The sequence below is a fragment of the Macaca fascicularis genome, chromosome 17 (genome assembly GCF_037993035.2).
Source record: "Macaca fascicularis isolate 582-1 chromosome 17, T2T-MFA8v1.1".
Lineage (NCBI taxonomy): Eukaryota > Metazoa > Chordata > Mammalia > Primates > Cercopithecidae > Macaca > Macaca fascicularis.
This window is the reverse complement of record NC_088391.1, coordinates 11,512,283-11,528,643: the sequence shown is the minus strand read 5'-3', so window position 1 is coordinate 11,528,643 and position 16,361 is coordinate 11,512,283. Positions and strand designations below refer to the sequence as shown.

Sequence of the window (16,361 nt, the reverse complement as noted above, 5' to 3'; positions counted from 1 at the left end):
TGCCCTTTGCTAAATGGACCAAGATTTCAGAGCTTTTAACACGTGTATATATGTGTGTATGAAGCAAGGTTGGGTAAATTGTGGGTGAGGGGACTGGAAGAGACTCACCACTCTTGTAGATCTATTCTGGAGAGAGGTAGAGTGAATTTTCATACTGTTTTCCTTCTATTTTCAGAAAGACTTGTAGGGATAAGCTGTCGTTTAAAAAATGTGATCATGCTAAAGGAAAGCCTGTAATTTTAAAGCTTTTCCTTTTTTTTGTGCAGTTCAACAGTAATGACCTTGAATAGAAAGCCCTTTGTTTAGCAAGGAATTCATATTTTGGATGTGCAAAGGTAGACCTAAAACTTAGTTTGAGGCAAGGGTGAAGAACAAAACTATTCTGCAGAAGGACTAACAGAATTTGGAGGTAGGAGACTGGCAGTCAGAGCAGGTAGAATGTGTGTATGTTTGGTGGGGTTGGGGGAGTGCATCTGTGCCTCAGAGAAAAACCCAGGAAGATGGAAACAATGTAGGCCTAACATAGAGGTGGAAATGGCTGAATGAGCTTTTAGAATATTTTATTTAAATATTAAGCTGTAATCCTTCATTATCCTCAATTAACAGTACAAATCTACCATAAACAGGAGCTCCGTGTTCATAATGATAATGGGGTTTGAGGAGCAATGCACCCCTCCTCTAAGACTCCCTCTGCTATGCTGATGTGTTGGTGGAAGGAACATATTGAGGGAAGACTGAGACCTGTTGTCCGAGCAGTTGAGGCTGGCAGAAGCCCAGAGCCAGGGATCAGGGGACAAAGAAAGATGCTCACAGAACAGGAACTCATTTAGCCAAGTGTAAATCTCCTGAAATTCCAAAGAAATATTGGAAAGACTTCTGTACATTATATGCTATAAGTAAGGTGAGGGTTTGAGTCATTTACATTTTCATTTTAAAGGACAACATGATCACATAAAATATTATAAATTAGTATAATAGATAACAATGTATGTACTGACAAAATTAAACAGATAAATCATATTTACATATGTCCTATTTACACATGTCCTATTTACACAAGGTCTCTTTTTTAAAAAAAGGACATATTTACATCATGTCCTATTTACACAAGGTCTCTTTTTTAAAAGAACAGTTGGTAAAGACACAGATTTTAAAAATATTTTTTTCTCCTTTACCAGAGGTAAGTCCTTTCTTGAAATAGGAGTACAGTCATGCACCACATAACGAAGTTTTTTTTGTCAATGACAGGCCACATATTTGACAGTGGTTCCATAGGATTATAATGCAGTGTTTTAACCATATCTTTTCTATGTTTGGATATGTTTAGATACACAAATACTTACTATTGTATTACAATTGCCTACAATATGCAGTACAGAAATATTCTGTACAGGTTTGTAGCCTAGGAGCAATAGACTGTGCCATATATCCTAGGTATGTAGTTGGCTGTCCCATCGAAGTTTGTGGAAATAGACGCTGTGATATTTGCACACTGATGAAACTGCCTAACAACACATTTCTCTGAATATATTCCAGACTTTAAGTGATGCATGACTGTATATCATTACCATGTATTCGATGTATACAGGATATATAATTTTGTATATTTTAAAGCTTTAAATAGATGATATATTGTATACAATCTTCTATAACTTTATTTTTCATCAGTATTATGTCTTGACATGTATCTATTTTGATACATAAGATCATTTTAACTGTTCTATGATAATTGATTGAACAAACCATAGTTTTTTAATCCATATTCCTACTACAGGACAGTTATTTCCACTTTTTTTTGAGATGGAGTCTCGCTCTGTTGCCAGGCTGGAGTGCAGTGGCGTGATCTTGGCTTATTGCAACCTCTGCCTCCCCGTTCAAGCATTCTCCTGCCTCCGCCTCTGGAGTAGCTGGGACTACAGGCGTGCAGCACCTCACCACTTTTGTGCTACTACAGTGTGGCTATATATATATATTTTGAGACAGTCCTGCCCTGTCGCCCAGGCTGGAGTACAATTGCATGATCTCGGCTCACTGCAACCTACACCTCCTGGGTTCAAGTGATTCTCCTGCCTCAGCCTCCTCAGTATCTGGGATTATAGGCACCTACCACCACGCCCGGCTAAGTTTTGTAGAGACTGGCTAATTTTTGTATTTTCAACATGTTGGCCAGACTGGTCTTGAACTCCTGACCTCAGGTGATCCCCTGCTTCAGCCTCCCAAAGTGCTGGGATTACAGGCATGAGCCACTGCACCCAGTCTGCATAGAAGGTCCTTAATGCCTAATGAAAATGATTTCCCCTTGATTTTTTTTTCACGATTGTATCTGCCATTCTTGACTTCTTGGTCTTCCATATAAGTGAGAGTCAGCTTTTGAAAATTCTATATAGTTTCCAGTTTGGATTTTGATTGGAATTACGTCTTTTATGATTTTCAACACATTTCCCTTTTTTTTTTTTTTTTTTTTTGGTAGATTTGGGGTCTCACTATTTTTCCCAGGCTGGTCTCAAATTCCTGAACTCAAGAAATACTCTCATCTCACCCTCCCAAAGTGTTGGGATTACAGGTATGAGCCACCACCCTTGGCTAAAGTTTCAGTTTCTATCATAAGGTCTTGAATACCATTGCAATTTGCAATTTAATACTGGATATCTTATAATTTGCTGCTATTACAAATAGTTCTTTTGTTAATCACATTTTCTAAAAGTTGATTTGATTTTACTTATTGATTTTATGCCTAGCAAATGTACTGAACTCTCTTTTTAATACTAATAGTTTATAGACTTTCTCAAATTTTTCTATTGAATCAATTGCATAGTCAATGAATACTGAGAGTCTTATTTCTTTCTTTTACTTATTTTTAAATCTTTATGTATTTTTTTCTCTTGCTTATTGTATGGCCTAAGACATCCAGCACAACAGCAGCCTTCTTGACTTATTCCTCACTTGTGAAGAAATGGTTGTAATACTTCCCATTAATTACAATGTCCTAAAAATGACCCTTTTATCATGTCGAGAAAGTTTGCTTTCTTTAGAAAGAAAGTTTGTTATTTTATCTTTCTGTCTCTGTTCTGTATGGTTTCTTCATGTCTAGTTTAATAATTTTCTCTTCAACTGAATATAATCTGCTTTGTAAAGTATCCATTGAGTCATTACTTTCAATAAATATGTTTTTTATTCAAGAAGTTCTTTTCCCCCCAGCTTTATTGAGCTATGACTGACAAATAAAACGGTAAGTATCTTTCAGGTTTATAACATAATGTTTTGTGCATATTTATTGTGAAATGATTACCACAGTCAAGCTAATTATCATATACATTACCTCACATAGTTTCCTTCAAGTCTGCTGTTTCTTTTTTATTTTCTGCCTGAACTATCCATCCTTGAAAATGAGGTATTGAAGTCTCTACTAGTATTATATTACTGTTTGTTTTCCCCTCAGCTCTGTTAATATTTGCTTCGTATGTTTAGGTGCTCTGACTTTGGGTGCATATATATTTATAATTGTTATAGCTTCTTGATGAATTGACCTCTTTATTATTATATAATGTCCTCTTTATCTCTTGTGACAGTATTTGAGTTAAAATCTGTTTTGGCTGACATAAGTATAGCCACCCCTGCTCTCTGCTGTTTACCATTTGCATGGAATATACTTTTACATTCCTTCCCTTTCAGCCTATGTTTGTTCTTTAAAGATAAAATAGGTCTCTTGTAGGTAGCATATAGTTGGATTAAAAGAATCCATTCAGCTGTTCTGTGTCTTTTGATTGAAGAATTCAATCTATTTACATTTAAAGTAATTATTGATAGGTAAAGACTTTCTATTGACATTTTATTCATTGTTTTCTGATTGTTTTGTAGTTCCTTTCTTCCATTCTTGCTATCTACATTTGTGATATGATGATATTTTTGGAGGGTTATGCTTTGATTCTCTTTTCTTTATCTTTTGTATATCTACTATAGTTTTTGTTTGGTTTTGTTTGGTGTGGGATTACCATGGGGCTTCCATAAAACATTTTATAGTTATAGTAGTCTATTTTAAGCTAGGAACAACTTCATTTCAACCGCATACAAAAGCATTACACTTTCACTTCTCATCTCCTCACATGTTATTTTAATGATGTCATAATTTATATATTTTATACTGCATATATTCATTAATTTCATTATTGTAGCTATAGTTATTTTTAATACTTTCATCTTTTAATTCTTATACTGAGGTTGAAAGTCCTTTAAACACCACTACTACAATATTATTCTGAATTTGACTATATTCTTACCTTTACAGTGCATTTTATACTTTCATATGTTTTCATGTTTTAGTTAGTATTCTTTTGTTTCAACTAGAAAGACTCCTTTTAGCATTTATTGTAAGGCAGGTCTTGTGGTGATGAACTTCCTCAGCTTTTGTTTGTCTGGGAGTCTTTATCTCTCCTTTATTTCTGTGCAGCTTTGCTGGGTATAGTATTCTTGGTTAGCAGTTTCTGTCTTTCATTACTTTTATTATATCAACCCACCCTCTCCTGGTCTGCAAAGGTTTTGTGAGAAATCAACTGATAGTCTTATGGAAGTATGCATGTATGTGATAAATAGCTTTTCTCTAGCTGCTTTCAAAGTTCTCGCTTTATTTTTCACTTTTGAGAATATGATTATAATATTATAATATGTTTCGGTGAAAATCTCTTTATGTTTAATTATTTGGGGTTCTTTGGGCTTCAAGGATCTGAATGTTCATTTACGTATCCAGGTTTGGAAAGTGTTCTGACATTATTTCTGTAAATATGCTGTTTATTTTACTTTCTCTGTTCTTTCTCAAACTCCTATAATGCATATATTGCTTCCGTTGATGCTGTCCCATAAGTCTCATAAGCTTTTTTCATTCTTTTTTTAAACATTTATTCCTCTAACTGAATAATTTCCCACAATCTGTTTTCAAACTCACTGACTCTTTCTTCTATTTGATCAAGTTCTGCCACCGAAGCTCTCTATGGAATTTTTTTAGTTCAGTCATTGTATTCTTCAGCCCCAGAATTTATGTTTGACTTTTTATGGCTTCTATCTCTTTGGTGAACTTCTCATTTTGTTCATATATTGTTTTCCTGATTTCATTTTGTTGTCTGTGTTCTAGTATCACTGACTGAACTTCTTTAAGATGATTGTTTTGAAATATTTGTCACATAGTTTCTAGGTCTCGAATTCTTTAGGGTCAGTAACTAGTGCTTTATTTTGTTCCTTTGTTGGTATCAAGTTCCCCTGATTGTTTGTGATCATTGTGGATTTACGTTGGTGTCTGTGCATTTGAGGAAGTAGGCATCTCTTGCAGTCTTTGCAACTGACTGCAGCATGGAAAACTGTTTACAAATCAGCCTGTCCAGGGATTCAGGCTGGAACAGCTGGTGAGGCCTATGAGCAGGTTTGCTGCTGAAGTCCTTGGGTAGACTGTCTTGGTGACTCATCTGTGGGTATTTGGGCCTGATACCTTGGTCCATAAGACATGGGCCTGGTTCTGGGGCAGTCCTGGAGCCTCCATTTGTGGAAGGTGTCCTGGAGCTGAGGTAGGCTTGTATGGAGTCCGGGTGCTTAGGGGCCGGCCTGGGGGCGTTGTGGGGCTGGCCTGTTGTTGGAGTGGGCTTGGAGCTATAGGGGCTGGCCTGGCTCTAAGGTTCACTGGGGCTGGTCTAGTCCTGTGGTCTGTGGCAAAGTTGGGTGATCAGTCTCCTTCCCCCACACAGATGGTCTCTCTCTGTGCATGCTGCACAGGCTTGGGTCATGGGTGAATGATATGGGTAATATGAAACTATCTTTCTTTCCCTCGTCAATGTGTTTTTTCTTATTTCTGTGTTCCACACAGGTGCCATAACCTTTCACCTGGGTTCCTTAGCTCTTGTGAAGGTATCTTCATGCATGGATGGTAGTTCAAATTGATGTTTCTTTGAAAGGTACGTGCTGAAAACTCCTATTCTGTGCTATCTTGTTAATGTCACTCCCAGATACTCGGGTTTTTAAGGCATTATTCACAGAGTTGTGTTCATTTTATGGTTTCAATTTCTTTTTTAATTCTTAAATATTCTTGAAGAATGTGTTTTATAGATTTTAGCAGATATTTCTATTACCTGAAATTTTTTGCTTTGTTTTGATTTGGTTTTGGTTTTGATTCCCATCATAATTTTTATGTGTTTGTTGAATCTCACTTATGGTAGATTATTTCCTCAAGATTTACTAACTTGGGATTATGAATTCATCCTCTGTGAGACATTATCTGTGCAAGTCTATAAAGGCTAATATAAGGATATAACATTCTGGACTAATATAAGGATGTAACATTCTGGGAGGACTAAGTTGGGGATATGTGTTTTAGAGAAGATTATGTTTGCTTCTTCCAATTACAACAGAGGTATCATATTCTAAGATAAATTTTTAGGTAAATTTCTTGGCTTGGGAGTTTATAGACCACAGAAAGTCTAAATTTGTGGTACAAATCCAAATGGATGTCACACACACACATACATATATACACACATACTCATATATATGCATACATACTTTCTTAAAATATCTGAGCTTAGAAATAAGAATATAGGCCAGGCACAGTGGCTCACACCTGTGGTCCCAGCACTTTGGGAGGCCGAGATGGGTGGATCTCTTGAGGTTAGGAGTTTGAGACGAGCCTGGCCAGCGTGGCAAAACGTCATCTCTACAGAAAATTCAAAAATTAGCTGGGCGTAGTGGCAGGAGCTGTAATCCCAGCTACTTAGGAGGCTAAGGCATGAGAATCACTTGAACCTGGGAGGTGGAGGCAGCCTGAGTGATGGTGAGTGTGACTCCATCTCAAAACAATGAAAAATAAATAAATAAAATAGGAAAATAATCTTGTTAAAATTACATGTGAATTATAGAAAAATGGGTTCTGAGTAGATAAGGATCTCTGCGATGACTGAAATTTATGAGATCAAGACGTATCTATCACTTGTTGAATAATTAATGAGTTTCAGGCTATGTGCTAGAGTATACTTGTTTACTTAAAACTTCCAGTAATTTTGTGAAGTGGTTATTATTTTTTATATTTTAAAGATGAATAAACTGAGAATAAATGGTAGCATCAGGCTATTTTACTCAAATGTCACCTCTTACTGAATACATTCATTGCTGTTTCTCTTCCTCTGACAATAATTCTCTTAACTTCCCTGATTTATTTTTTCCTTTAGAACTTCTCTTCCTCTACTGTATTATAAATTTTCCTTTATTATTGTTTGTCCCACCTACTCCCCAAGAATGAAAGCTCCATTTAGACAGGTTTATGTTTTTACCGTTATTTTTTTATTACCTAGAATATTTCCTCACATAGTGAGTACTCAATAAATATTTGTGAATGAATGAATTATTCAAATGAGATGCTCTGTGCTTTTTTGTATACACGTCTTACTTCTAAACTTTAATTTATGAATCTGCGACAACTGTTTGTCTTTAGTTCCTTAAAGGCCTTTAAAAATAGTGGGTTTTTTTTTTCAAGTTAACTGTGTTCTGAGAAGGTGAGGTTGCCAAATAAATTAATTCCAATATGTGAGGTGTTTCTGTGTATGTTTGTGTCTGTGAAAGTACGCACTTGTGAATAAATAATGCTCGACTTCCAGCAAATTAAATGCTATTTGAAAGCATATGGCAATATATAAAGTACTGTTCAGGTGGGATGTATTGATATTATTATTCTGTTGCTATATGAGGGTTGTCAGCAAGTTAGATCCATGTTACCACGTTAGGGCACTTTTAGCAAGCTGAAAGCATAAAAATGAATGTTATCAATCAGTTTGCTTTCTTATGTGCTCAATATAAGTGTCCATCTTACTTTTGGCCTCCATCCTGTCTTCACACTGCCTACACAGGGAAAGAGAGAGAACAATAGAAATATAGAGGTAGGACAGAGACCAGGAGGCGAGAAAGCAGACTTAGAGATAGATAAAGAGGTATGTATGTGTGTTTGTGTGTGTGTATAGTATGTGGTGACAGAGCAAAAGAAAAAGGGTCAGAAATGTCAGCAAAGTATTTGAAAGAGAGAGTAGGAAGAAGAGTAAAGATATTGCAATAAGAAAGAATGTGCTATGAATAAAATTGATAAGACTGGTAAACATGCAGGACTTAATATCTGAAGGCAAACCTACAGAAGTTCTACAGTTATCTTGCTATGGCTGTTGACTTAGTCTGTTTGTGTTGCTGTAAAGGAATACCTGATGCTGGGTAATGTGTAAAGAAAAGGGATTTATTTGGCTCACAGTTCTGCAGGCTGCACAAGAAGCATAGCACCAGCATCTGCTTCTGGTGAGGGCTTCAGGCTGTTTTCACTCCTAGTGGAAGGCAAAGGGGAGATGGTCTGTGCAGAAATCACATGGCAATAATGGAGGCAAGAAGGGGAGGGAGGTGCCAGACTCTTTTAACAAAAAGCCCCTGTGAGAACAAATACAGTGAGAACTCACTATCTCAAGAATGGCACTAAGCAATTCATGAGAAATCCACCCTCATTACTCAGACTCCTCCCTTCAGGCCCCACCTCCAACACTGAGGATCAAATTTTAATATTAGACTTGACAGAGCCAAACAAAATGTATACAAACCATAACATTCCACCCTTGGCCCCCAAATCTCACATCTTTCTCATATTGCAAAATGCAGTCATCTCATCCTAATAATCCTGGAAAGTCTTAATTTATTTCAGCATCAACTCAGAAGTCCAAAGTCTCACCTGAGACTCAAGGCAAGTTCCTTTCAGCTGTGAGCCAGTAATATCTAAATAAGGGTTTTACTCCCAAGGTACAATGGTGATACAGGCAGGAAAACAATGGTAATACAGGAAAACAATCCTATTCCAAGAGGGAGAAAATGGCCAAAAGAAAAGGGTAACAGGCTCCCACACAAGTCTGAAACCCAGCAGGGCAGACATTAATCTCTAAGTCTCCAAAATCATATTCCTTGTCTTCATGTCCCACATCTTAGGCACAGTGGTGTGAGGGGTGGGTTCCCAAGGCCTTGGGCAGCCTAATCCCCAAGGCTTTGCTGGGCAGAGCCCATGTGGCTGCTCTCACGGGTTGGAGTTTAATGCTTGTTGCTTTTTTAGGCTGAGATTGCATCATGTTGGTGACTCCATAATTCTGGGGTCTGGAGTGCTGTGGCCCTGCTTTCATGGCTCCATTAGGCAGTGCCTTGGTAAAGTGCTCTCTGCAGGGCTCCAACTCCACATTTATGCTCTGCATTGCCTTGGTTGAGTCTCTCTGTGGGGGCCCCACACCTGCAGTAGGCTTCTGCCTGAGCATCCAGACTTTTAGATACATCCTCTGAAATCTAGGTGGAAACTGCCAAGCCTCCCCAACTCTTACATTCTGCACACCTTCAGACTTAACAGCACGTGGAAGATGCCAAGGCTTCCAGCTGGAGTGGCAGACCAATTAGCATCTGGGGCCTTTTGAGCTGTGGCAGAGATTCAGGGAATATACTTCAGAGGTCAGCAGCACCTCAGGCCATTTCCCCAAAACCATTCTGTCCTCCTAGGCCTCTGGAGCTGTGATGGGAGGGGCAGCCTCAAATATTTCTGAAATAATTTTCGGTCCTTTTTCCCATTGTCTTTACTATAAGCACCTGGCTCCATTTTATCCACACCGATTGCTCTAGCAAGTGGTTGCTCTGCAGCATCTTTGGATTCCTCATCTGAAAATATTCTTTCCTTTTTGAACATGCAGCCAGTCTGTGAACTTCCCAATTTTTATGCTCTCCTTTCTTTTTAATGATAAGTTTGACTTTAGTTCATTCCTTTACTCTTATGTCTGATTGTAAGCTGTTAAAAGCAGCCATGCCACCCCTTGAATGCTTTGCTGCTTAGAAAATTCTGCTGCCAGATACTCTAAGACATCACTCTTAAGTTTGACCTTCCACAAAACTCAAGGGGACAAACACCATGCAGCAAGTTCTTTGCTAGGTGTAACGAGGGTGACTTTTGCTCTAGAGCCCAATAAGTTTCTCATTTCCATCTGAGACTTCCTCAGTATAGCCTTTTCTGTCTATATTTCTATCAGCATTTTGGTCACTACCATTTAACCAGTGTCTAAGAAGTTCCAAACTTTCCCTTGTCTTTTTATCTGCTTCTAAGCTTTGTAAACTCTTCCAACCTCTGCTTATTACCTACTTCCAAAATGGCTTCCACATTTTCATGTATCTTTATAGCAACACTCCACTCTTCAGTACCAGTTTTCTGTTTTAGCCCACTTATGTTGCTAAAAGGAATACCTGAGGCTGGGTAATTTGTAAAGAAAAGCGGTTTATTTGGCTCACCATTCTGCAGGCTGTACAAGAAACATGGCAACAGCATCCGCTTATGGGGAGGAACTCAGCCTGCTTCCAGTCATTGTGGAACATGAAGGGGAGCCGACATATGCCAAAATCACATGGCAAGATTAAAGGCAAGTGGAGGTGCCAGACACTTTAAAAATAAGCAGCTCTTGTGGGAACTAATAGAGCAGGAACTTACCCACTTGAGAGAATGGCAATAAACCATGCATGAGGGATCTGCCCCCATAATCCAAAGACCTCCTGCCAGATCCCATCTTCAACATTAGGGATCACATATCAACGTGAGACTTGGTGGGGCCAAACAAACCATATTTAAACCATAGCAGTTGTTTTCTTGAGGTGTGACTTTACCTGCCCTTGGAGACGATCTTGTTGGATAGCGTGTCTGGTTCCAGGTGGCTTCACAAGGCTCATTTGTTGAATGAATAAAGGAATGAGTAGATGACAACAGAATTTTAGATGATTGCATTTTGGTGGGATTCACTTTCTTAAAAATCTTGTTACTTTTGAGTTATGTATTCTGTCCAACCCTTTTCTTACTGACTTACAAAGAGAAGGGCTGGGTAGAAATAAGAAATTTAAAGGAAGTGAGGAACCAAGAATATGTAAGGGAGAGCATGAAATGCAGAAGATTGGATGATGACAACCAAAAGATTTTCTGTTTCAAAGCAATGAAATAATCCAGCACTCTAAGGTTATCGCCTGTGACATAAAAACAAGAAAGATGCATCAGTGAATACCACTGCCTAAAACAACCATTAAGTGAATTGAGGTTTTTACTCCACTACTCAGTGCTTCTTCAGTAGGGTCTGTGAAACTTTTCCTTAAGATCACCTTCTAGATTTCATGCTTTTAGCTGACATGTTTATGCCTTATGATTTGGTCCAGGAAAAAAATAAAGAAACAATGAGAAGTTTATGTAAGCTGAGGTCTTGGACTGAAAATAACAGAATTGAGAGGAAATGTGTATATGGACCCACTAGGGTTCTCATCTCTGTTCTCCAGCCTGGACCACTTATTTATTTTAACCTTTTGGAATTTTCTGTCCTGTTTAATAAAAATCCCCCCTGCCAAATTTAGGTGGGTCTTGAACCCATTTGTTAAATATATAAAAATCTATCACTTTTAGATGCATTTGTGAGAATAGCCTATTCTCATTAGGGAGGATAGAAATTTCAACAACATTATTATATACGTATATATAATTTTTTTTTTTTTTTTGAGATAAAGTTTCACTCTTGTTGCCCAGGCTGGAGTGCAATGGCATGATCTCGGCTCACTACAACCTCTGCCTCCCAGGTTCAAGTGATTCTCTTGCCTCAGCCTCCTGAGTATCTGGGATTACAGATGCCTGCCACCAGGCCTGGCTAATTTTTGTATTTTCAGTAGAGATGAGGTTTCACCATGTTGACCAGGCTGACCTCAAACTCCTGACCTCCGGTGATCCAACTGCCTTGGCCTCCCAAAGTGCTGGGATTGCAGATGTGAACCACCACGCCCAGCCATAAATACTTTTGGACCAGGGTTTCACTTTGTCACTCAGGCTGGAGTACAGTGGTACCATCATGGCTCACTGCAGCCTCGACCGCCTGGGCTCAGGTGATCCTTCCACCTCAGCCTTCTGGGTAGCTGGGACTATGGGGGGTGAGCACCATACTGTCTAATTTTTTTTTTTTTTTGTATTTTTTTTTTTTTTGTAGAGATGGGGTTTCACCATGTTGCCTAGGGTGGTCTCGAACTCCTGGGCTCATGCGATCCATCCACCTTGGCCTTCCAAAGTGCTGGGATTACAGGTGCTAGCTACCGCACGCCTGCCTCAGCAAAACTTACTGTGTAATTTGTGGATCAGATTAAAAAGTGAGTGTCAAGATTTAGTAAGAAAAGTCAAAATAAGCTCACTCTAGTTGTATTTGTGTTTTTAAAACAGAGTTTTTACAAATGAACTTATCTATGACAGCCTTAGACAGGTTGAAGTCAGGGAGATCTGTATGGAGGGCAAAGATCAGGGAGCCCAGAGTAAAACTCCAGAAATTTCTACATAAATTTAAGGGCCAAGAGGAGAAAGAGGGAAGTCCATAAAGATGTGAGAAGGAAGAGCCAGGGAAGTGGTTCAGAACAGAAATGAATGGTATCCTTCATTCCAAGAGAGGAGTTTAGAGATTGAGAAAAAGGACATCAAGCGACTGATTCTCCAGGGAGGTGAAGTAGCTGAAGAAAGGAAAATGCTCATTGGATTGTCGTCCTGGTGACCTTAAGGAGGACAACAGGCTCCCACACAAGTCTGAAACCCAGCAGGGCAGACATTAATCTTTAATGTGGTGTGGTGGTGTGGTGGTGTGGTTAGTGTGGAAGCCACATTCAGTTGGTTGAGAAGTCAAAGTGAGGTAAGATGTTGATGACAAAGAGCTTATCATTATTTCAAAATGTTTAGCTGTAAAGAGCATTTGAGAACAAGACAGAAGCTATAAGAGGGTGTCGGGTGGTAGGAATGTCTTTTTAGGTGTGAGATATTTGAGCATTGAGAGCTGAGGGGAAAGAGCGAGTAGGGAGGAAGAGAAGTTGATGATACACAGGAAAGAATGTGTTGCTGATGGTGCAAGACTTGAGGTAGGCATCAACCTTGGTTAAGAACCACATGTTCTATCCTGGTTCTATGGGGAAATTAAACAGTTATCTCTTTATCCTATAACACTTTTCCCAGGAATATACCCACTCATACATACTAGACATTCCTGTGCATTTACATCTGGTTTAGCGAATGATGTAGGCAGTAGTAGACCTACACTTATGTGAAGAGACCAGTCTGTGATCTGTGGTAAAACAATTGCATGTTAATCTTCCTGATCTCTGCATTCCTAAATTTTGCTAGCAATAGGTAACCTAATTTTTACGTGGTACTTACTGTTGTTCTTTGGCAAGCTGCCATGGTTTAGAAAAGCTTCGTTGTCTGAGGTTTGCTTCAGCTTTCTTTTCACAGCAGAATGGGGTCCTGTAAGCCTCCCCTCAAAGGACTGGATTTCTGAACATTGGTGCCCTTTGCATTGACTCTTCGTGAACAATGTATAATATCCCAGGGGAGTTGAGAATGGAATGATCTTTGCACTTGATGTAAATTTTTAGATGCTTACCACTTGGACCTTCAACATGTGGTTTTATCCACAAAACAGATTTTGAGAGACAGGGGACCAGACATCTGTTTATGTGATTTGATCTTAAGGAAACTCAATTACAGATAAGTGAAGAGACATAAAGATATTTGTCTGAGGTCATGTAAGCAGTTGATGGTTGAACTAAACCTATAGCTCCAGCCCCCTGACTTTTGACCTCTATTTCCTTGGCTTAAATGTGTGTTGCCTATAGCAGGAAAGGGTATGGTTTCCATTAAAAATCATTGCTAAATCAAACACCCCAGCATCATGAATTCAGAAATTTGTGAAACCGGTAAAAGCATTATTGATTCTCAGGTGGTCTAGAAGTAATTTCTTCTTATATTGAAGCCACTTGTGAGCTTATAACTCAAAATAGTTATGAGTGTGCGTAGAGCTCAGAGGTAAGAAATGTCACCATGGGCTTCAGACAGCAGAAGGTTCACATTTCTGGATGTGCAGTTTTGTAACTTGGCCTTGTTGTTCACAATTTCTTCGTTTGTAATTTATTTCTTCCATATGTGGGATGTGGGGAAATATCCTGAAGACAATTCTAATGAAATACATTGAGTAATAGGTTCTATTAGTTTATAGGGATTTAGGAAGTATTTCTCAAGGACTTTGAAGTCTCCTACTGAAAAGCCCTTTAGAAAGAGAATAGTCTAATTTCATTTCATTTTCCTGGCTCAAAAATGAAAATGATCATTACTAAATATGCATCTTACATCTTGCATAAACAGAATGTCAGAAAACTGACATATAAACAGGCAAATATAAAAGCAGGTAAATATGGAGATCTTTGTAATGGCTCTCCCTTTCTTTATTCACCAGGGCAAGGGAATAAGGAAATACAAATTCTTATCTTTAATATTTTGTTTCTTGAGTGAAGTTGTCTAAGGCAACTTTGTATATGCCCATGTATGCTACATTGAAAACAGTGAAAAAGAAATGTGCCTTACATGTATTTCTGGTTAATTTTGGAAGATTTCTGTCAGCTCCCCTTGGGACGTTTATAAAATAATAGGTTAGATATGATTGGCGACACACTATGGTTTCTCCTTTCTATCACATGCACTCTTGGGAGCTCTGTATTGCTTACTAACTTGAGGATGGTAAAGTAAGTTTTTACCTTGGGTGAGATAAAGTCTTGAAAATGTAGCATGAGCAAATCTATAGCAAATCACCAAATATGAACTCAATTTGGCACCAGGGTCATCCTTAAGAGATAAACCTTGGGGTGATGGACCTGCTTTTGTGGCTTCATGATGCAATGGAGACCTGCTGAACGGAGCTGCAGAGCTGGGGTGTAGGGTAGGGTTGGAGAAAGGTGATAGTGCTACCTGTACATAAAGCTCAAATAAATGTAATTTCTCCTAAAGCTTCTGACCATCGAGAGGCATTTCAGCAACTGCAATTGACATGAACTCTTTTGATAGAATAGTTTATGTCGATTGCAATTTCTGAAATAGCCTATTGAATGAGAAAAAAAAAGCTATGAAAGCTATGAACAAAAGCCTCTAGGATGAAACAAAGCTATGTAAATAATCTTACCGATGTCTAATACAAATAAAACACATACCCTTTTTCTGTATACTCGTCTGAAGCTACGTATTGACTTTTTAGGGTATTTTCTTCTTATCCTCTTCAAGACATCAGTCATATACAGATGCATAGTTAGGATGTGGAGCAGATGATTTGCCCACACTCTCTCCCACTCAGAGATGGCACCGTCTATGGCCTCTTAAATTCTGCAGTGACATTTAATTGATGTTTATATTGTCACGGAAAATGGTTCATGAACACAGATGATATTTTCATAACCACACAGAAATACCGTGTTTAGAAAGCAGGCTTGGCCTAGCACAAAAGTTCTCACTCAATCCAGATTAAAGACTATTATTTGCTAAAATAATACATATTTCTAATGCTTTTCTAGTTGTAGAGCAGTACAGACTAAGACTGTAAATCACCAAGCTATCAGATATGAAGTGCATGCTATTTGTTGGCATGTTGCTGACCTATGCAGAGCCTCCATTTTTCCATACAGCTGCCACCTTCCCCAAAGCATCTGGTCGTGTGCCTCGTCTCACGCCCACTCAGTGCACTACGGCAAAGTGTGGGCTCTTACAAACCATGGTTCCCAGAGACTTGGTTCATGGACCACGGATGATGCTTTTCAAGAACGGGAGACACATATTGGTGCTAAAATTACAATACTCTAGGCTCAGGGTCTACCCCTTATTTATGCTCCTGGTGTTAGAAAATGTATTAGGAAATAAATCGTAAGATGATCAAGGACTGGCAAAGACATTTAATAAAATGTCAGCAAACCTGGAAAACAAGTGAGGACGCAATTCATCATACTGAGGAGACAAGATGGAGAAAACTTTAAAGCCATAAGGGAAAGGGCAGCATAGTCAATGAGTAGGAACATTATTTCTAGAATCCTAATGAAAATAGTTTATTATACATGAGAAATATCTTACTTGATCAAAATGAAGGAACTCAGGTTATGATTTTAGTCAATAGTAAGTAGGAACAAGTAAATTACCAGAATGGCTAGGACCCATGAACTCTGCATTTCTTTCTCTTCCGGATGCTACTGGATAAAGGGTGTCCATTTAATATGTAATAGGAGGTGTTGTGCTGGTCTTAGCTGCTTACATTTTATCTCATTAAAGGAACTCAGAATGAAGTGAACAGTGAAGAAATTAAGTAACTGCCTCATACTGTGGCAAAAGGGGAAGAGAAAGAAAAATGTAGGATATGTCTTGTGAACTGAAACACTGTGTTTCCTGGCTATATTCTTTATCAGGAGAAACATGCTTAACAGTCAATAAACCCCATCCATGGTCTTTGTTAAGTTTAAAATAATAGATGGACAAA

The 16,361-nt window shown here is 38.4% G+C and overlaps 1 protein-coding gene across 1 annotated transcript in view; it reads left to right on the top strand.

Moving 5' to 3' along the window:
* LOC135968084 (uncharacterized) overlaps nt 1-5,936 on the top strand; it is a 36,994-nt gene extending 31,058 nt beyond the window's left edge. The window contains exons 4-5 of the transcript XR_010582544.2: nt 2,471-2,563; nt 5,849-5,936. The gene's annotated coding sequence lies outside the window, so the exon portion shown is untranslated. The remainder of the gene's footprint in view (nt 1-2,470; nt 2,564-5,848) is intronic.
* Nucleotides 5,937-16,361: the final 10,425 nt, after the last annotated feature.